At 41.6% G+C, this 22,383-nt stretch overlaps 1 long non-coding RNA gene across 1 annotated transcript; it reads right to left on the bottom strand.

Annotated features, from left to right (window-relative positions):
• Positions 1-966: 966 nt before the first annotated feature.
• LOC311061600 lies at positions 967-2,196 on the bottom strand. Its single transcript, XR_014602417.1, has 3 exons — positions 1,999-2,196; positions 1,291-1,395; positions 967-1,053 (listed from the first exon to the last, which is right to left on the bottom strand). It is a non-coding gene; the product is annotated as an uncharacterized lncRNA (long non-coding RNA).
• Between the last annotated feature and the right edge of the window lie 20,187 nt (positions 2,197-22,383).

Below are 22,383 nucleotides of genomic sequence, written 5' to 3'. Positions count from 1 at the left end.
CAGTACTGGGTTTGGTGATGTTCTATACTGTCAGAATCAGCTTTGTTTGTGTTCGTTTATGGCCTAAAAGAGTGACTTTAAGAGCTGTTTTACTGTACAGTGTAAGTCAATGAGGAGTATATTTAGAATTAACCATTTCTAATTAATGGAGCAATTATTTGTTATTTCCATCTTTAGAGTTACATCGTGGCAAGGTAAATACACTAACCTCTACCAAAGTGGTCTTGCCCTTGAGTACTATCCAGAATATAGTTTTATTCAACACTTATTTTTACAAAAATAAATCACTTACCCTACCTTTAATAAAGATAGAAGAAAATGTTATATTACAAAGCATTCAAGCGGTTTACCTTTATTTTTGATGAAGGTAGTTCAACACATGTATTTATTTTCAGATCTTTAGCTTCAACATATGTATTCATTTTCAGATCTTTAGCTTCAACATATGTATTCATTTTCAGATCTTTAGCTTCAACATATGTATTCATTTTCAGACACATGAAATATTTGCAATGGCGTATCCATCTTAGTCATGAATGAATTCAGAATCAGAGACATTAGTTCACATGCTCCAGATCAGTGGTCATGTCTAAACTCATTCTATATTAATTTAGAGTTTGGCGCATTTTCCCCAGGCAGTCTGAAGGAACAGTGCTGGTCCCATACAGCAAATCGCTGAAAGAAAACAACACATGTATGTTAAGTTTGGAGTATAAGATGCAAATATAATAATAATAATAATAGTAAAGTAAGCTAATAAAAAAGGTTGGGGTGTTAAATCACTTTTTTTTTTACTATTTTAAAAAGCGTTAGCAGATCTACAAGTTCACAATGCATCACATCGCAGCACATTGTGAGCTTTTGATGTGCTATTGCACTACATAAAAAAAAGAAAGATTTCTTGTGAAAAGCACAAATGAGATAGACTGGTAAGGACAGACATTAGAAACATAGAGACATATTTACCGTCCTCTGATCTTTATGGCGAACACAGTCGATGAAAGGATCGCTGGTGTTTGGATCGTAGCTACACACAAAACAACGAACCAGGAGCTGACAGACAGACAGACAGACAGACAGAGATGAAACACAGAAAGAATAACAGACAACTTCAAATTATGCTGGCTTAATCTGCACATCATTTATACATGATTAGAAAAAATGGGAGATCCCTCCAGTGATGTCATCAGAAGGATAATAATAATGATAGTTTTGTTACGTCTTTAGACATCACTGAGCCTTCATTGATCAGAGTTTCATAATGAATGTGATGTAGCCTATTTCACCAACCTGTTTGAATGGACACTCAGGGCGATGTGTGTGGTCATTTGCACCCGAAGCCTTTCTGCAGACTGTGTTCTTCAAACGCACGTCGAGTCTCACCCCGGGTGTGAGCTACAAGAGAACAAGACAAGACCAAATTCAATTCAAGTGCCAAGTCCCACTTCACTTAATTTTCAACCTTATCTTCATATAGTTGGTCCTGATGCTCATGATAAGATGACATCACTTCTGTCTGCTCACTCTGCGTCTCATTGGTGGGGTGTGGACCGTTCAGAAACCTGCCTACCAGTGACATCATCGGTAGGCAGGTTTGGTCATTTCAAACAAGATTTCAAAAATGTATGGTTGTATTTTGTCTCCCTGCTCTGAGACAATTAGATCGTGTCAAAGGTCATGTCTCACCTAGACACAGGATCTGACACAAATTTTGACCTGATGGTCAATATTCAATGTATCCCCTGAGCAAGCAGGCCGGCTCTATTAGTTCAATGGTACTAATGTGCAGGAAACCAGGTTAAAATCCGGGGTAGAAGAGGAAAGTTACATAGTGCTGCTTTAAGTTACCAGCAGATACATTGTAACAGTTCTGATATGTGTTTCACAAGAGAGCACACTTACTCTCTTAACGTAAAGCTACATTAAGTGTAACAAAACGTACACCATGCAAAAATAATGATTCAAAACACGATGAGGACATTAATAGGAGTATATTACCGTTGCTACTTCACCGATTGCAAAGAAGTTCAGATGTCCAAAATCAAGTTGTTGATTAGCTTTTTTCAGAGCCAGATCAACAAAGGTCTTCAGGCGAGGTTCCATCTGGCTGTAGCTGGTGTGTGTCTGTCCTGTCGCCAGGCAGAACACACAGCTCAGGAACAACAAGCACACAGTGAGTCTCTTCATCTTCTGCAGGATGGATCCTGAACAGGAGAATATAGTGTTGGTTAGACCTCCAGAGCAGACTGCAGTGGTGGAAAAAGTACTCAAATTCTTTACTTAAGTAAAAGTATCAATACTGCAATATAAAATTAGCCTGGGATCCAGCCTGCTTCGCTACGTTCGGCGGACTTTTATTTCTCTCTTCGCTACTCAGTCTGGAATGCACCCCATTGACTCGTTTTGCAGAACTACACTGGAACTACATATGTTACGTTAGCAACGTCGTTGCTGATTGGATGTTGTTCAAACGAATGACGAATCACAACGATCACACGTTTTTTTTTGTCCCGCCCCGCACCACAGACCAATCAGAAGCCACGGCACGATTCGAAACGTTTGGCATGTCCCGCCTCCCTTGGAGATAGGACGCATTCCAGACTGAGTAGCGAAGAGAGAAATAAAAGTCCGCCGAACGAAGCGAAGCAGGCTGGATCCCAGGCTAATATAAAATGACTCTGTTACAAGTTAAAGTCCAGAATAAAACATTTACTTGAGTAAAAGTACAAAATTATTGGCATCAAAATGTACTTAAAGTACCAAAAGTAAAAGTACTAAATATTTGAAAATAGCAGATCTACAAGCTCACAACGCGCCGCGATGCGACGCGTTGTGAGCTTGTAGATCGGCTATTTTCAAATAGCCTGTGTATAAAATAGGGCTAAAGTGGTTAATGTGTCTTTCATTATATCATAATTCATATCTGAAAAGTAACTAGTAACTAAAGTTTTCAAGTAAATGTAGTGGAGTAAAAGTACAATATTTGCCTCTGAGATGTAGTGGAGTAGAAGTAAAAGTATTGGAAATTGGAAATACTCAAGTAAAGTACAAATACCTCAACATTTTACTTAAGTACAGTACTTGAGTAAATGTACTTTCCACCACTGGAGCAGAGTTATTACAGTTAACACAAACATCCAAATAAAGGAAACTACAATTGACAAAATACTTTAGTTAACTGAAATAAAAACAAAAACTAGGCTTTAAAAAAAAACGAAAAAGTTAACTGAAACTGTATTCTGTGTTCACAAAACCAACTAAACTAACTTAAACCATAGAGAAAATGTCCTCTAGTTTTGTAAGAGTTCAATATTATTCTTTAAAAATAGTGAAACTAGCAGATCCACAAGATCAACAAGATCTAATATTTTCGCAGTTTTTTTGAGCTTTTTAAATCTGGCCCCTAACTGCCCCATATTACAATCTAAAAACTAAAACACAAAAAACACTAAAACTAATAAAAACTCTACTAAAACTAAGCCTTTTTCATAAAATTAAAACTAAACTGGCAAACCCACTTTGATTATTATTATTTTTTTTAAACTAACCGAAATTGAAAACTTGAAGTCAAAAGGAAATAAAATAAATAACATAAACCATAATCACCTTCTTCAGAGGAGAAGTGTAGACCTTCTTCAGAGGAGAATGTATTGTAGTGTAGACCTTCTTCAGAGGAACATATGTTGTTTTATAGCTCGTCAAACCTCAGTCCTCAGTTGTGATTCCTCTGTTTGTTTGGTTGTGTGTGTGTGTGTGGCTTCAACCAGAAAGTTCATTGACCGCCTGGCCGTTCTGTAGAAGTGTCTTGTCACAGTTTCAAACTGTGGTGATTTATTTATCGTTCCTGGTATTCGTATGATAGTCTATGAGGACAGACCCTGCAGTTATACTGTTACTGTATAGGTCAGAGCATAGATTGTCAACCATTTTCAATTCACGTACTTGACATGCATGAGAGTGTTTCCCTAAACAGTGGGCTCGGACCCATGTTGGGGTCAGGGAATCTTTTTTTTTTTTTGTTGTGACTAAATATCCCTTTAAATAAATTGGTTCTGGCATCAGGCAGCTGGCAGGAGGTCCAGCATCGAGCGTGGTGGTTGGGACCGTTGATGGCTGCCATGCATGTAAGAACGAAGCCACCATTTGCCCAGTGCTAAGGATCGAATCCCAAAGGTTGCACTGAGATGAACCCCAGCAGGGAAAAGGAGTCAAGGTCGACCCAAAACCACCTGGTGACGAACCGTGACCTCTGAGCTTAAGGAGATGAACCTTACATGGGGCGAGGCACAACATGCAGCACAAGACAGGTCCCGATGGAGGCAGATCGTCGAAGCCTTACTGTATGTCCCACTTGGGACGAAGAGGTTTAATTAAGTAATAATGTAATACATTTTAATGAATTTATCCATTAAATGTTGGCAATTCCAAAAATTGCACATGTAAAAGCTTACAGCGCTTCCAAAAGAAGCAACTAGGGCACTAGGCCATTATGACCACCTTACACCTATATACTGAATACTGTTTACATTGAAATAGCAGATCTACAAGCTCACAACGCCTCGAAATGAAAACAATTAAATGTTATTTCTCTAAACTAACTAAGGTGATGGCTGCCTGCCTGCCTGCCTGCCTGCCTGCCTGCCTGCCTGCCTGCGTGCGTAATTTTGAAATGTTTTAAGTTAGATTAACATTATTTCAAAATGGTTTAGACTGCACTTCTCTAACGGTACGGGGTGTGTGTGTGTGTGTGTGTGTGTGTGTGTGTGTGTGTGTGTGTGTGTGTGTGTGTGTGTGTGTGTGTGTGTGTGTGTGTGTGTGCAAAGAGTATGTTTGCTTAGCACACATCATCACTTCTCAGCACTGATGATGTTCGCTACACAAACATATCTCTTTGTACACACACCCACACACACACACACACACACACACACACACACACACACACACACACACATACACACACACACACACACACACACACACACACACACACACACACACACACACACACACACACACACACACGTCGCACGCACGCACGCACAGTATATCCACGGGAGTCTTCTAAATCAATATTGGTTTCTGGCGCGAGCGCACTGAGGGATGTGATTCAGAGATAGTCAGACACATGGCACATCACCTGTGCTGACACAGTGTGTGTGTGTGTGTGTGTGTGTGTGTGTGTGTGTGTGTGTGTGTGTGTGTGTGTGTGTGTGTGTGTGTGTGTGTGTGTGCGTGTGCGTGTGCGTGTGCGTGCGTGTAAGCGTGCGGATATGAGAGCAACGACTCAATTACATCTGTCTAGGTGGGGGCTGAACAAATTGGTCCTTTGACAGATTTGTCAGCACAGTGATGAGCTCGCACGTGCGTGCGTGCAGTTGTGTGTGTGTGTGTGCGTGCGTGTGTGTGCGTGTGCGTGTATACGTGTGTGTTTCTCATCACCATTCATCCCATGCCCCTCGATGTTTGTAGTCATAATGAGGGTCTCATTATGCGTGTGTGTGTGGAGTGTGTGTACATAACGGTTCATATTATCATCCACCCCTATCCTCTAAGCATGCAAATGCTATCACACACGTACATACCAATGGGGTAAAGTAACTAAGTACATTTACTCAAGTATTGCACGTAAGTTCAATTTTGAGGTATTTTTTACTTAACTGGAGTATTTCCAATTTTCAATACTTTCAATTCTACTCCACTACATCTCAGAGGCAAATATTGTACTTTTACTCCACTACAATATTTGAACACTTTAGTTACTAGTTACTTTGCAGATTTAGATTATTATCACAAAACATACAGTAACCACTTCAGCCCTATATACATTTCGTCCATTTGAAAATAGCAGATCTACAAGCTCACAATGTGTCACAGAGCGACGCATTGTGAGCTTGTAGATCTGCTATTTTCAAAATATTTGTATACATTTGAAACAGGACATTCTGCATAATGAGTACTTTCTACTTTTGTTACTTTAAGTACATTTTGACACCAATACTTTTGTACTTTTACTCAAGTCAATTTTGAATTACGGAATTTAGTATTAGTATTTCTACATTGCAGTATTGATACTTTTACTTAAGTAAAACATTTGAGTACATGTTCCACCACTGCTCTATTCACTAAGGAGGAGACATTATAGCAACATCTTCAGCCAGTTTTACCATCATAACAAATACTGTACGCTCTATTCAACTTGAGTCCCGACAAAACTGAAACGCTAATCCCCAAACCTCCTCCGCAAACAAAAAAACAAACAAAATGCCTTGAAAATCAATCATATTGACAGTTCTGCCGTCAGGACGTCAGCTTGAGACTGTCATGGAGATGAGATGATTTAAAGCCGTTAAGCAGCCGATAAGCAGCTCCGTCAACTCGAGATGAACACCAGATCAAACCAAGTGCCGTCTATCTCCTTCTGACAGGCTATTATTCATATACTCTCACTAGGCTCTGTTTAAGAAAGGATTGAAAACTCAACCAGACAGAACATACAAAACAAACACTTTGTTTTAATGAAAAGACACGATCCAACCATGGACGACGAACAGGACATGAGACGGCAGGACCTCTTGTCCACATTCATGTTGGTAGGATGGAAATAGCGGGGGGGAAAATACATATATTCAAAGATTCAAATTTTCACGATAAAACAAAATAAATAGCAGCTCTACAAGCTCATTTGAGCTTGTAGATCTGATATTTTTGAATAGCCAAAGAAATAAAAAAAATTACACAGATACGCTCCCAGCCAATGGGTTAAATCAAAATGTCCCCCGCTGTGGATAAAAATACTTTGCTTTCCAATAGCCTGGATGCATCAAACCGCTATCTAGTTAAAAGACAGAGAGCACCATTCAAGTTCTAGGAATGCGTGTATGTTTTATTTGCTTTACATACGATAAACTGAAATGTAAAAAAAAAATACATGGACCTTATAGTGACATGATATTACGTCCATGGTAGTCAATGTGTTAAGAGCTGAGTTTTGAATGGTTCGGTCTCTCTTGGCAGATATACGCTCTGTGTTCCAAACCTGTGCTTCAATCTGTCCCATAACAATGATGTGGAGAAATGACCATTTTTCTGCCAAGGATAAATTAGCATTCACGGAACTTAAAAGAATGATCTTCACATTACATCCAGTGAAGGTCATTCTTTAAGTTCTTAACATCCTTGGCAGACAAATTGACATTTCTACACATTGGACGCTTACCTGAATGTAATTTGACCATCAGTGCATTTACGTGATTCACACACACCATCCGTTGACAGACTTGAAAAACAAGGTAAAAATGATCTTGCTGAATGTTTTTAAATGCATCTTGTTTTTTGTAAAAATAAATAAATATAATGGTTCCAATCAGAGTTACAGTATACTGATACGTTGAAGCATAAAATAGGGCAATTATTTATGAATTATTTATTAATAAACACACACACACACACACACACACACACACACACACACACACACACACACACACACACACACACACACACACACACACACACACACACACACACACACACACACACACACACACGAGTGGGTGGGTGGTGGGTACTCACTACTGTAAGCTTACACTGAGAGCATGTGTGTGGGCAAAGTGCATCATCTCATGCTCTTCAGATATTTTATCAAAAAAATATTTTATTTTATTTTAAGCCCAGTCCACACCAATCGATGGAAACACAACTAGCTGCAACTTGCAGCAAAACCATAACTGGACTGTCCACATACGCAGAGCTGCGACCGATTGCAGTTTCCACAGCAATATGTGTTAATCAACTAAACTGGACAGTGACAGACAGTGACAGACATGAGGAGCATCTCTGTTCCATTGTTTCGATAGCACTTCAACCTGTTGCATTTATGCTCATATCGTATAACAATGTGAAATAGCTTCCTTTCCTTTCGCTATCTCTCTCTAATTTTCTCCCTCTCGTCAGGTAGGCCACATGCAGTAGAAAAGAAAAATGGTGCTGTTTTGTGACACACACACACACACACACACACACACACACACACACACACACACACACACACACACACACACACACACACACACACACACACACACACACACACACACACACACACACACACACACACACACACACACACAGCACATTTCTAGTGTCTAGTCTAGTGGGGAATGATGGGCGGACACAGGGGGCGAAAGCATAGTCCCCATAGTCTTTGGGCTGCCCGGCCTGGCGGAGACGATGACGAATACAAAACTGTAATAATCTTGCTTTACCGAGGGGAGCCTGGCATGGAGTCACTCCCTGGCACACACACTCATGTATGTATGTCCCCTGCTGACCAATCAGCCCAAGCTAAACTGTTACCACATGCTCAATCTGGGCACCGGCTTCGAATGCTACCAGTGCACTGAATGGGACATTATCACGTTTTATCAGACCATTGAATGGGCGAGTAGGGCGACATACTGACCTACCCGCGATTTATCAGACCATTCATTGGGTGTAATCAGGAGATACAGACCTACTGGAGGCAGAGCAGTCCCCACACCAAACATAACTTGGACGGCGGAGTAGGCGCAAGCGAACGTCGCAACGTTCAGCATGGCAACTCGCTAGCTTTAGCTCCCTCGGTGGTAAGTCATCTCCGTCGGTAGGTCAGTATATCCTGATAACACCCAATGAATGTTCTGATAAATCGTGGGTAGGTCGGTATGTCGCCTACTTCGCCCATTCAATGGTCTGATTAAACGTGATAATGTCCCATTCAATGCGTTGATAGCATCCGTGTTCTCAGTCCCTCCCTGCACCATGGGGAAATCTGAGAGGTGCTACCTTTTCAATCGTTTTCGGCAGTTATCCACATCAGTACACGGAATCTTGGATGTTGTTCAAGATCTTTTTACATACTCACAGGTCATATAGGCATGTACTGAAGCAATTAAAAAAGGTATCTTAAAACAGTCAAGACAATGAGTGGGTAACATTATCAAATCAAAGTTAATAATTACTATTGGAAATCTATGTCCAAAACTGATATTTTTCATGAAATGGAAACAAGAACCTGTGGCAACAGCAGCGTTTAATGGAGCAGTCGACCAGCTGTGCACATCCCTAGATGAGACAGGCTAGACATATAGTCTCGTGGGGAGTTGCGTAACTCAAGCACAGTACGTACAACTTCAATATTCTTTACCTTTACTTGAAAAGTTGAGTGGACAGAACCTTGCCTTGAAAATTATGTTTTGACAGTAGTGACAGATGGAGGTGTGTGTGTGTGTGTGTGTGTGTGTGTGTGTGTGTGAGAAAGAGAGAGAAGAGATGGAAATGAGAAACATGGCAGAGAACTGAAAGAGAAAAGAGAATATGAGAGGTTTCCGAAGGTGATATTTGATTGATGTAATGTGACCCACCTGTTAACATGGTGTTGTTTCACAGTGGGCATTGAAGATCCAGATCTTCTCAAAAGTCCCCATTTCACCTCAAACTCAGTGAGTACAGCTTGTAATCTACGGTATTTAGAAAGTCTTTACGGCACAGACATACAATATACACCAAAACGCTAGTAGGCCAGTTGTAGCTTGAACATTGCAATGGACCCTTCGCTAAGCCCCACCCACTCCACTGTCAGACCAAGGTTTGGCAATCGCTGCTTGTCACCCATTGACTTGCATGTTAAATGACAAATATTCCCCATATAAATCATTTCTGGAGCAAGATCTACAAAATCTCTTCTAAATCTAGTCAACAAGGCCTGCTGCAGTAGGCTATGCACTGGAAAATGTGCATGACATTATTTCAATAAACTAAAAACACGGGAAATGTAAGAGGGAGAAACAGCCATGGGTAATCTCATTTAGAAAGCTCCAGACGTAATCAGTAGACAGCGATCTCTGATCGTCTGACACAGCAGTCTGAGAAGCCTTGCCCGGGACAATCTCCATCGGCCGCTCAAACATAGGGGTGTGCTTGCATTATCCGAAAGACATGACTTGGAATTGCCATAACCCTTGTTCAACAGAAGGGCAGTCTTGGGCCAAGCATCATGGGATAGCTCGACTTGGCAGGTCCAGTGAGCTGAACCCAGCTGGAGCCTTATATGTGGTCATGGGAATAGTCGATGCAGAGCAAAAGGTATTCATCTTTATTGGTTAGTGTGTCTGTAATCTGCGCAGAACCTCCAATTGTTGGAATTGTTTGGAGGATTCATTTATCCCCGCTGTCGTCATGTCCTCTACTTTCTGCTCTGCAGCTGGCATTTTAGGTAGGCAATTGGTGTGGGTGGAGAAAGATCAGGGGATCATCTCCGATGTCAATCTCATACCGGACCAACTGCGTACAGTCCTCATCGCTGGCAGTGAAGTTGTTGAGAACCTCTTTCTTTCAGCAGGTCCAGTAACTGGTGGCTCGGTGTGGCTGACAAAGCTCACCCACATAATATGCGTGTCTCCTCTGATTGGCCTGGTACCAGAGGTTGGACAATTGGTTGCACAGTCAAACCAAGCTGCATGTCCCTCCTGTGGTCCGATATAACTTTCAGGACGGTTGATAGATCTCGTGTCATGGTGTCTTGTCCTACAGTGGCCATACTTGAACATGCAGGATATACTATACCTGTGTGGTTCACCTTCACAGGGTGAACACAGGCCTTTGGAATGTCCACCACGACTCCATAATGCCTCAGTACGTCCTGTCCAATGATGCACTTGACAACCACGTCCTGTATCTCTGCCCACTTTTATTCGCCACTGTTCTGTGACACAGTGTTCTCTCCCCAGTTATTGTCTGTATCTGCAATGTTGGTAGTTGACCACACGGGGGACAGTGAGTTGTATGCGTTTAGCAGGGTCCCGAGGTGGACCAAAAACAGGGAGGCTCCCATGTCCATCACAGATTAGCACAGAGTGTTGTTAAGACCACAATCCACATGCAGTCCTTCAGCCTGGCCTATCTAACGAGTCAATGTTTGGTAAGTGGTAGCAGCTGGAACGGTAGCGCTGGTCTTTCCTCTGTGTTTCTGGCGTCTCATGTGATTGGTGGAGAGAGACTGGAGACACCAGCTGGACTGGCTCCTTGCCGTCTGTGTCACCGTCCACCCACTCGGCTTATCCGATAAAGAGCAGGGTCAGTCAAAGCCCGACTGGTAAAATGCAGTATGGGCTCTACATGCTCTGCGTCTTTGAGGGCATTGCAGGATGTCCGGACACGCCGCTGCGGTCTTGAAGATGATTAGGACGGATTCCTTGAACACTTGTCGTGCCAACTGCTCCTGGATATGACGCAGGAAAGCAGGATAGATGCATTGGATTAGTCGAAGCAGCTTGGCTGCATAGGCTTCTATGCTCTCCTTTTCTACTATCTGGTGGACAGTTGTTCCCAGGCTCCATGAAGGCATCACTGTTCTAGAGTGTCCATAAGAATGGTATGCTGTAGCTAATCCGGTCCTTTTGTCTGAGGATAGTCGATGCCTCTGGCGCTGCTCCGTCCAATGCCAACACAAGAGAGCCACTAATTCAACCCAGATGTGGTAGACACCGACGGACCCCATCTCTATTGCACCCAGGTAACTTGGCATTTCCTCTAGGTGGTGCACTGCTGGGCGGGGCTAAGCAGCAGGGAGTGGTGGCCATCAGGGACCCCTGGAGCCACCCGTGGCAGTGGTGCCTCCATCTGTGAAGCTGAGCAGTGAAGCCCAGGAATACGTTTTTATTGTTTTTATTGTTTCCCCGGCAGCAAGGCTTAGACAGTGGCGGCCATAGAACTTGCGGGTCCGCAGTGTGATTCCCAATATTCTGCTATATAATCAGGTACCGTCACCCGGCGGTGAGTGACTGCTTTTTGGCATCCAACTCGCTCTCTCTTGGCCTCTTCCCTGAGATGCTGTTCCAAGACACCGGAGGGCAGCGGTGACTTTCTTGATTGATGACACCCTACTTCCATCAACAATTTAATGAATGATGGAAGCGCAGCACGCTGGCAAATTCTCGCTATAGGAACGCTCTTTTTTAATGTGACTGTGTGAAGCACACAAACACCAAACAAACTCGTTCAAACTTGAGCAGGAAAGGGAGGGAGAGTGCCCCCTGCAGGCACCCCCTATCCATCACGCTTTCCCCCCAAATTAACACATACAATGAAACAAATGGTGAAATGAACATAAACCAACAACATCAATCACAAACGACACAAGAATCCCTCTGAGCACATTCCCATGGCAGATATTAACACGATAACATGTGTGTGCACCCCGAGGCATGCTGGGAAATCCCTTTCTCGTCCAATAAACACCCCGGGATGCTAGAATATCTTCTTGGGTTTTTGGAGTAAATATTGCAGGCTGTAAAGAAAAGTAGCGGTATTTTCTTCTCTTTTTTATTCATTATCTCAGTGATAGGCCTGTATCAAGCTGTTCGGCATGCTTTCCATGGAAGTTTCCCAAAAAATGGCAGCAAATCAAGACAAGTGCAAGTTGGTTTGTCAGTATTTCCATCTGTTATCTGGCAGCCACAAAGCTCCCATGCTGTGGCTTTCTTATTTATGTCCCTGTATGAATTTTGATGTTATTTCAAATAGCTGTGGGAAATCAGTGACGGCCAAATCGGCTTCTCCTCCACAATGAGATTGACCTGATTCACAATAAAAAACAATACAACTGAAGTTGAATCTTCATTGGTTGATCAGTATAGCCTCCTACTGACTGGTTGGACCAGACTTTGTTGAAGTTGAACCGTTTTCAACTATTCCGAAACTCACAGCTGGCCAGTGTGTTTGTGCGTCTCGCAACCAGTGCGACAATTTCACGAGATCGAGTTTCACTCGCCACTTTTGCCTATAGACAGAACCCAGCCCTACCCTCTGATGGAAACTAAATGGTATATTCATGACATTCCTGTCCAAGCCTTCATCCAGGTCATCTCTTGCATGCCATCCATCCTTCTCGCACTCTGGCTCACTCTCCTCTCATTTTGGCAGGAATATATGATACAAGGCATCTGGCTGTTTCGTGTGACAGTCCTGCCGGGACAAGCAAGAGCAGCGGAAAATGCACCGGGAGGGCTGGCTAATCATCCAACAGTCCTGTGGGGACGAACAGCAGTGGCGGGAGCAGCAGCAGGTCCAGATGGAGGAGGGAGGGGCAGAGGAGACAGCAGCAGTGGTAGGTCCAGACTTTAGGGGCGCCAGAACCTCCTTCAACCAAAGTATCTCTACACATCACAAAGAGTCTTGATTTGATTTATTGGCTAATTAATATTAGCATCCAAACAGAATTATACAAAGCTCGAATGGAGGTGTTCGGGACAGTGCTAGATGAGTGCGGAGTCATTTTGCTCCCAAGCATTGTGGTATACTGTGTGTTTGGTAGAAGTTGATAAGATCATTCACTTCACAGGCTCTGCACTCAGTGGTTTGATGGAGTCTGGTCCCAGAAACATGGTGACAACCTTACAGACTTGTTGTATAATGAATTCAACTTGTCAGGATAGTCCAAATGCATTAGCGTTTTTTTCTGGAGTGTCCCCTCATCACTCAGGTAACACGTGTACTGCGTATTACGTTTTAAAGTCCATATACAGGCACTCTCATCGATAATGCAGCTGGACGGGAATGTCGCAAAATTGCTTAAATAATAGCTTGCCTGCATATGTAGGTCATAATAGCATTCTAAAATGCAGAATTTAACCACCCAACAGCTACTACCATAGACAACAAGGTGGGCAACGCCTAAAATGTGTTACTGGTAATGTTTGATGTATTGTGGTCTACCGGTAAGGTAGACCGCAATCCAGGCCACCAAGCCATGGTCCACCTGCATCACAGAGAGCTCCTTGCCTAGCCGGTGTGGTTGGATGGTGTTGAAGGCCCTGGAAAAGTCAAAGAACATGCTCCTTACGGTGTTGCTCTAGTTGTTATAGTCTCGGTTTAGCAGGTAGATAATAGCGTCTTCTACCTCAATGTTTGCCTGGTAAGCAAACTGCAGAATGTCAACGTGGTCACTCACCGGCGGTTTCAGGTGCTGCAGAAACAATCACTTGAAGATCTTCATGACTTGTGATGTCAGAGCCACTGGTCTGTAGTTGTTGAGATCCCAGGGATGTCGCACTTCAGGTACTGAGACAATGCAGGAGGTTTTCCAGAGTTGAGGCACCCTCTCCAACCTCTGGGGGAAGTTGATTACAGTGCCCAAAAATATCCAGACAAAAGTAGACCAATCAGAGAAAACTAAGCAGCTCAGCTGAGGCTGCTACAGTCACAGTCCCCACAAAAGTAGACCAATCATTAAACTACGCAGCTCAGATGAAACTGCTTCCCCAATCAAAGCTTAGACGCTTTAGCACTCAGCTCATGATGCTATGGCAATTAAAGCTCAGCAACATTAAGTAGACAAAGAAAGCTCACATTAGCATCTTAGCTCATCATTGGTGATAGGTCGTCTTGGTTCAGGATATATGCGTAACACTGGAGCCCAATGTAAAATGAAGTTAAGAAATGATTCCACTACAGTAGGCCAGAATAATTTTCAATTGACGTTTTATGATGTAGGCTGTAAGCTCACATTAGCATGCTAGCAGCTAGCCTGATGTTGCTGCTCACGTTAGCACTTTAGCCCGCTCACGTTAGCACTTTAGCCCAACATTGGTGCAACCTTCAAAAACCTAGCAACAGATTGCAGAGAAAAGACATCCTTTAACAAAATAAGTAAAAATAGCGGAACTTGCTGATCTACAAGCTTACATCACGTCATAATTTTGACGTGATGATGAAAATGATTTTTCAACATGAAACGATTATGACGATTATGCAGGCAATAAGGCGATTATGCAATAATTGTGACAGGCCTATGAACAATATATAATATGTTTTACCCATAATGTCCCTCTATACCAGCATTCATCAGCTATTGGAGTAGTGTGGTGGTGTTTACCTGCTTTTCTTTTCACCATTGCTTTGGTAGACGGGCACTTTTTTGGCCGTTATACCTTTTGATCACTTCCAGCAAATAACAGCGTATGGGTGTGTTCAAAGACATTCTATTTCCAAGTCCCGTATCAATGTTTGCTAAGGGTCTAATGCCTATTTGTTACTACATGAGGAGTGTTGATTCACAGTTTACAGTTTAGGCATTTAGCAGACGCTCTTAATCCAGAGCGACTTACAGTTTGGTCCATGCTTCATTCTGAAGAAGACCGTTTTAGTCCCAACCATTAACAAATACAACTTTTACTGGAAGATCTTTAAGCCACAGCTATTGTGCAGACTTTATTATTATTATCATTATTTTAAATGCCTGATGTTACATTGTACCAATGCATTGAGACGGTTTTATGGGGCGAAACAAGACGGCACATGTTCAAGCGTATACCGTTGTGTTTGAGTTGAAGGCTTTCTTTCACCTTGAGTAACTCCTTCAACACTTTCCTACGTAAGCTTTAGTAATCCACCTTCGTACTGTATCCCCTCTCCCCCCTCTTTGTTGTATGTTTTCTCAGTTTTTTAGGTCAGTGGCAACATAACCTTTTTAAAGGATTACATTGACTTACTGGAAGGCCATTGATGATTAGGTGGGGGTAACTGTACACAGTAGGGTGATTCAGTCAGAGGATCATTCATAGAATGTGTGTGTGTGTGTGTGTGTGTGTGTGTGTGTGTGTGTGTGTGTGTGTGTGTGTGTGTGTGTGTGTGTGTGTGTGTGTGTGTGTGTGTGTGTGTGTTTTGGGTGAACCATCCCTTAAGTATAAATTATTAAATGTGTCAGTAATTTCGTTGTAAGTTTAAGTTATTTGTCATATCCGTCCTGTGCAATTTCTGATTACGAAGCCTAAAAAAACAAACATTTAAATTGTTAAATTTAAATGGTATTCATATGTTCCAAGGCAAAACACACAATTAAATCATTAATCGCAATTATTTGTGTGACAATTAATCGTGACAGCTCTAATTGTACACATGGGCAAAGTTACATACTATATTTGCCAATAATTATAATGACAAGAGTCCACCAGTGGAGGAAAAAGTACTACATTTTTTTACCCAAGTAAAAGTATCAATACTGCAACATACAGTAGAAACACACTGTTACATTTACCTCAGTAAAAGTACAAAAGTATTGTTATCAAAATGTACTTAAAGTACAAAAGTAGAAAGTAGTCATTATGCAGAGTGTCCCATTTCACAAGTTTTCAAATGTATAAAATGTATACAAATCTTTTGAAAATAGCAGACCTACAAGCCCACAATGCGTCGCATCGCGACGCATTGTGAGCTTGTAGGTCTGCTATTTTCAAATGGCTGAAAGGTATATAGGGCTGAAGTGAGTAATGTATGTTTTGTAATAATAATCAAAATCTACAAAGTAACTAAAGTTTTCAAATAATTGTAGTTGAGTAAAAGTACAATATTTGTCTCTGAGATGTAGTTGAGTAGTTGAGTAGAAGTAAAAGTACTGAAAATTGAAAATACAATAATGCAAAAACACCACAAAATTGTACTCAAGTACAGTACTTGAGTACATGCACTTAGTTACTTTACACCACTGCTACCTGTCATTGTGCTAAAACCCAAATTAAATGTATAACCACGGGAGAGTACAGTAACACATACAGTATTAAAGTGAAGGTCAGTGTTGTTATGACAACTTGATTGATGTTCATGGGAACTCTGGGTGATGCTGTGTTCACCATTCTGCTGTTTGACAGGCATGCAGAGAGAGAGAGAGACACACACACACACACACACACACACACACACACACACACACACACACACACACACACACACACACACACACACACACACACACACACACACACACACACACACACACTGTAGACACACTGTATTAATGCTCCTATGGATTTATATACACACACACACACACACTTGTACAGGCCCACACAAGTATACACACTGCTGTAATGCTCTATGGATCTATACTCGCGCACACACCCCACACACACACACGCACACGCACACGCACACGCACACACACACGCACGCACCATCGCTGTCGGCGGAAACCGTTACTTTTCAGGAAATGAAAAACATGTCTTGTATCCATTGTGGTCCTGTTATCAATATAGACTAAAATGTATAGACTATAAATAACAGATCTATAAGCTCACAACGTGTTGTGTAAGCTTGTAGAGCGGTTATTTCCCCTATACTGCCACTGTCGATGAAATAAAAAATTGAGCATTAATTCAAGGGGGAAAACAAACAAACTATAAAGATTAAGTATTTATGGAGATATATGTTTTCTGCCCGACAGCAACAATATTTTATGATCAACTAGATACTGAAGAGACCTACAAACAACTGTAGATCCTGTATGTGGCCGCGGACCCCCATCTGAAAACATGTTGTGCCAGGGACCCCCAGAAGCAAAGATTTGTGTTAAAAAACGTTGCCTTTTAAAAAATGATTTGCATACATTTTCAAGATTTTTCAAAAATAGCAGTCCCCCCCCCCCCCCCCCCCACCAAGGACCCCTGTGGGGACCCCCCCGGACCGCTTTGAGAACCAATGCTGTATATCGGATATACTGCAGATGAATACAAAGTAACAAAACGTTGCATTCTGCCAGCAGTATGTTCTGCACGTCTCCTTTATGTCTAATTACATTAAACTCTAAGATACAATTCAGCAACATTGTTTCTCTTCCTCCTCATCCTCATTTCTATTCACTTCCATTTCCCTCCAAGGTTGTTTTTCTCCTCTTTCTCTTCTCCTCCTCCTCCTCCTGCTCCCAGACGGGCTCTCTGCTGTTCTAAAGGGTTTGAATCCAACAGGGGGAGGAGGAGGAGAAGGAGAAGCCACACTGACAGCAATTTACACCTCTTCCCTTTTTCTTTGTGTTTGGGGAGTATAAGGAAAAAAACACACACAGAAAGGCAAACGGCTTGAATGTCAAGGTGTGATAATAGCAGTGGTGGAAGAAGTACTCACATTTGTGTTATACTTGAGTAAAAGTATCAATACCACAATGTGGAAATACAGTAGGTGGCCACAGTGACTTTGACCAGTTTCACTTTCAAAACCTTTGCATCATGCATGTCACGCAAACAGAATGCGATGCGTTTTGTTGATATAACAAGTTTTTTTCATATAGTCTTATTAGTTTTTAGTTGAGTTTATTGCACATTTAAAAAAGACATATGATAAAAACAAAACAAAATGGAAAAAAAACTATAATTTTTATATGAAAAGGAAAAAAAAAATCTAAATCAAAACAAACAAAAAACCCAGATAGGCTTGTCGAGTGGCCTTCCTAAAAGCTGTCTTTAAAGCTTAGAATATATAGATATGTACTAGAACAGGGGTCTTCAACAGGGGGTCCGGGACCCCTAGGGGATCCTCAGAGTTACTACAGGGGGTCCGCCAAATCTTTGTGTGGTATGATTTTTACATTAACTTGAACCCTAACATCCCTTTTCTGAGGGGAACTTGAGCCAAAAATAGCAGATCTACAAGCTCACAACGCCTCGCTGCGAGGCGTTGTGAGCTTGTAGATCTGCTATTTTTGGCAAAGACGTACAGGTGTAGAGGGAAAAAAGAGCAGATCAAGTAAACAAAAAAGTTTAATCTGAAACACAATTTTATACAATTTAGAGGGGGGTCGCTGCTTCATTTCTCTCTCAGCTAGGGGGTCCTTGGCCTGAAAACGTTGAAGACCCCTGTACTAGAATATATCTAAAACAATAATAATAATAACAATAATAACAATAATAACAATAACAAATATAGAAATGTCAAAATATCCAAAGAGTCCTATCCACAAATCCACCGTTTAACTTCCACAATCCACATTATCAAAACCATTGGTGTTGTGTTTGTGCCGCATACTGTTAGTGTGACATGCATGATGCAAAGGTTCTGAAAGTGAAACTGGTCAAAGTCACTGGTCACCTACTGTAGGAAATAGCAGATCTACAAGCTCACGACGCGTTGTAGCTTGTAGATCGGCTATTTTCAAATAGCAGAAATATACATATTTCAAATAATTGTAGTGGAGTGAACAATATTTTTGTTTTAGTAAAAGTGTTGAAAATACTCCACTAAAGCATAAAATACCTCAACATTTTACTTGAGTAAATGTACTTAGTTCCATTCCACCACTGGAAAAAAACCCACACAGAAGGCAAACGGCTGAATGTCAAGGTGTGATAATAGAGATATGTCTGGCGGCCTGATTTATACTTCGTCGTACGGGCGGTGTCACATGCCCAAAATAGCTGATAACAAGCTCACAACACATGGCATTGTGAACTGAAACCACAAACTTGTAGAGCTTGTAGATCTGCTATTTGCAGCACGCGTGACACGGTCGCATAAATGAGGAAATAGGCCCTATGTGTGTGTGAGTTGAAATTAATAGACATGTTTATCCTGGAATCAGTGGAGAAGTGAGAGAGTGTGAGTGTGAGAGTGTGAGTGAGAGAGTGTGAGTGAGTGAGTGAGTGAGTGAGTGAGTGAGTGAGTGAGTGAGAACTGATAACCACCTACACCACATCCATCTGTGTCAATACAGGCCACTTATCAGTATTTGGACATTTGCGCGCGCGCGTGCGTGCGTGCGTGCGTGCGTGCGTGCGTGCGTGTGTGAGCTCTTCAGTTATCTTTTGTTGCGTACACAGAGAGCCCATTCTAGTGAATTACATCTCTCAAAAGAACCAGGATCAGCCCCTGAGCCAGTGGATAGCAATTAATACATCTTTTTTAATGATATCTATTTTACAAAAATAATACTTTCAATTAGCTACTAGTAAGTAACATGAGTTACCTTTTACAACACAAAATATGTTTTAAGAAAATTTGTATTTGAATATGCAGTTTGCGAAAAAAATATTCAACTCCTTTCACTTTGGCAAAGCTCAATTCGATTAAGTACACCATTGAGGCGTCACAGTAATTTCACAATAGGCTATACAAAACACACAGTATAGACCAATTATTTGTTTACTAACATTGAGACTAGACGCACAGGTGATTGTTTCACGCAATCAATTCCCAACCTGTTGTTTTGGGGTGCGCTGGTTTCAGCACACCCCAACCCCCTCTTGTGTGTTGGCTAGTGAGGCGCGTCCTAGCGAGACCTGATAGAATGGGTTTCATTGCGTGCATACTGGTTGCACGCATACTGGTTCTTATCAGTGTGACGTCATCTGTTAAGGGGTCTATTGAGCCCACGATCACATTAATGTTACCAGTCCATATCTGGGGATACACACAACTATGTCCAAGGTTTTTTCAATGATCATAAACAATACCCATCATCTTTCAGTTATCACTGACTGAAAAGCAACGGCTTGAATCACATCAGTAAAACACAGAATTACTGCAATAGAGCAACAGCTTGAATTACATTTGTACTGTATACACAGCCTATCATACAGCACAAAGCAACAGATCAGCAAAGCAACATAATCTGGAGAAAGAAAGAAGTGAAGAAGTGAGTGAGTGAGTAAGAGAGAAAGAGACAAAGAGAGAAAGAAAGAATAGTCCATGAGAAATAGGCCTACATTGACATTGCACAGCAGAGACAAAATCCACATCAGTCTTCAATTCCAAATGAAGAAGTTTGCAGCTGTTATGTCAAAGCCCAAAACCTCGAGCCACACATACACATCTTCTGTTACCAGTTACAACTCACTACCTTCAACGGCAGACACAACACAACACAACACACATACTCTCTAGATTCACATCAGTCTTCAAATCAAGAGCCAGAAACAGACACTGAACATGTTCCATTGCCACCCAGTCATTGGGTCTCTAAAAGACAATAGTAGACAACAGCTTGAATAACATTAGTAAACACACAGCATACAACACAAGCAGCAGCACCAGCAAAATGAAACGAAAAGGTTCCTACCTTGAGCCGTCTTCTACTTGACATCAGTTGTGTAAGTGATGTCAGGGTCAACCTTTAGAACCCATGGATAGAGATAGAGCCCCCTCCTCTCTCTAGTTCATCCTCAGATGAGTCCTCCAGCGATGTCTCCAGTCATCTCCATCCTCCATACTGTAGGCCTACATCTGGCCAGTGTTGATTTTGACAGCAACATTTTGATTTAGTTTTAGTCAGTCTTTTGAATAAAATTCCATTTAGTTTTAGTCATATTTTAGTCATCTGAAATGTTTTACTGTTAGTCTAGTTTTAGTAGACTAAATATCATAAGATTACAGTCGACTAAAACTGCAGTTGATTTGGTCGACTAAAATGTATTTTGGCGGTGCCTTGATGGCATCGTAATGGATGATTTTACACTTGGTTGCATGCTGAAAATAGCAGATCTAAAAGCTCACAACGCATCGCAGCGCGACGCGTTGTAGGCTACTTTTTTTCCACTACAATTTTTTGAAAACTTTAGTTACTAGTTAGTTTTTAGATTTTGATTATTACAAAACATGCATTAACCACTTCAGCCCTATATACTGTACATTCCGTCCATTTGAAAATAGTCGATCTACAAGCTCACAATGCATTGCGGTGCGACGCACTGTGAGCTAGTAGATCAGCTATTTTCAAAATATTTGTATACATTTGAAAACTTGCATAGTGAGTACTATGTACTCTTGGTATTTTAAGTACATTTTGATACCAGTACTTTTGTACTTTTACTCAAGTCATTTTTTTATTCTGTACTTTTACTTTAAACAGTATTTCTACATCGCAGTATTGATACTTCAGGACTGAGAAGAAGCTTATAGCTAGATATAGTGGGGGGGAGGTTGGTCTTCCACACACTGACCCTGCCATTCAGAGCCCTCCATGCAAGAGACGGTGTCCCCCTGCAACACCTCTTGTCAGGATGTTGCTGTCTGGGTTCATCACCATGGCTCTGGTACCTGTGTGGACTTACTTGTGGATTATGCCAGTGTCAGTCTACTTTATGTGGATTATGCGGTCGACACCCACTGACATTTTGCACCTTAATCCCATGTACAAAGGTAACAAAGCACTGACTTTTGTCTTTTTTATAGTGTTTTTCTAGCACTTTAACTAGCGTCCATAAGTATATCATGCACAGTATATGTCTGCTGCCATGCTCACTTTTTTCTCTTGTTTGACCCCCCCCCCTTTATTCTTCTTCACTTTCTTTTTGTTCTATGGAAATGACGTTACGATGGGAACTATGCACGACAACACATTTTTACTTCTGTAAACCTGTGATGAGACAATAAAGCTGATTGTGACTCCATATGGTCAGGACTCAGGGGTAGGTTGGGAGGAGGGACACCGTAAGCCTCGAGCGTCTGAAAGAAAGAAAGAAAAGATCCACACAATATAAAAGAGCTACACCTAGAAATATGACCAGGATATGCTTAACCCATTCAAACCGGGGGGAACGCATCTCTGTCATTTTTAGATTTCTTTGGGCTATTCAAAAATAG

This window comes from Gymnoscopelus microlampas, assembly GCF_963454915.1.
Source record: "Gymnoscopelus microlampas genome assembly, chromosome: 2".
Lineage (NCBI taxonomy): Eukaryota > Metazoa > Chordata > Actinopteri > Myctophiformes > Myctophidae > Gymnoscopelus > Gymnoscopelus microlampas.
Note: the sequence above shows the minus strand (reverse complement) of the source record. Positions and strands in the feature narration are given on the sequence as shown.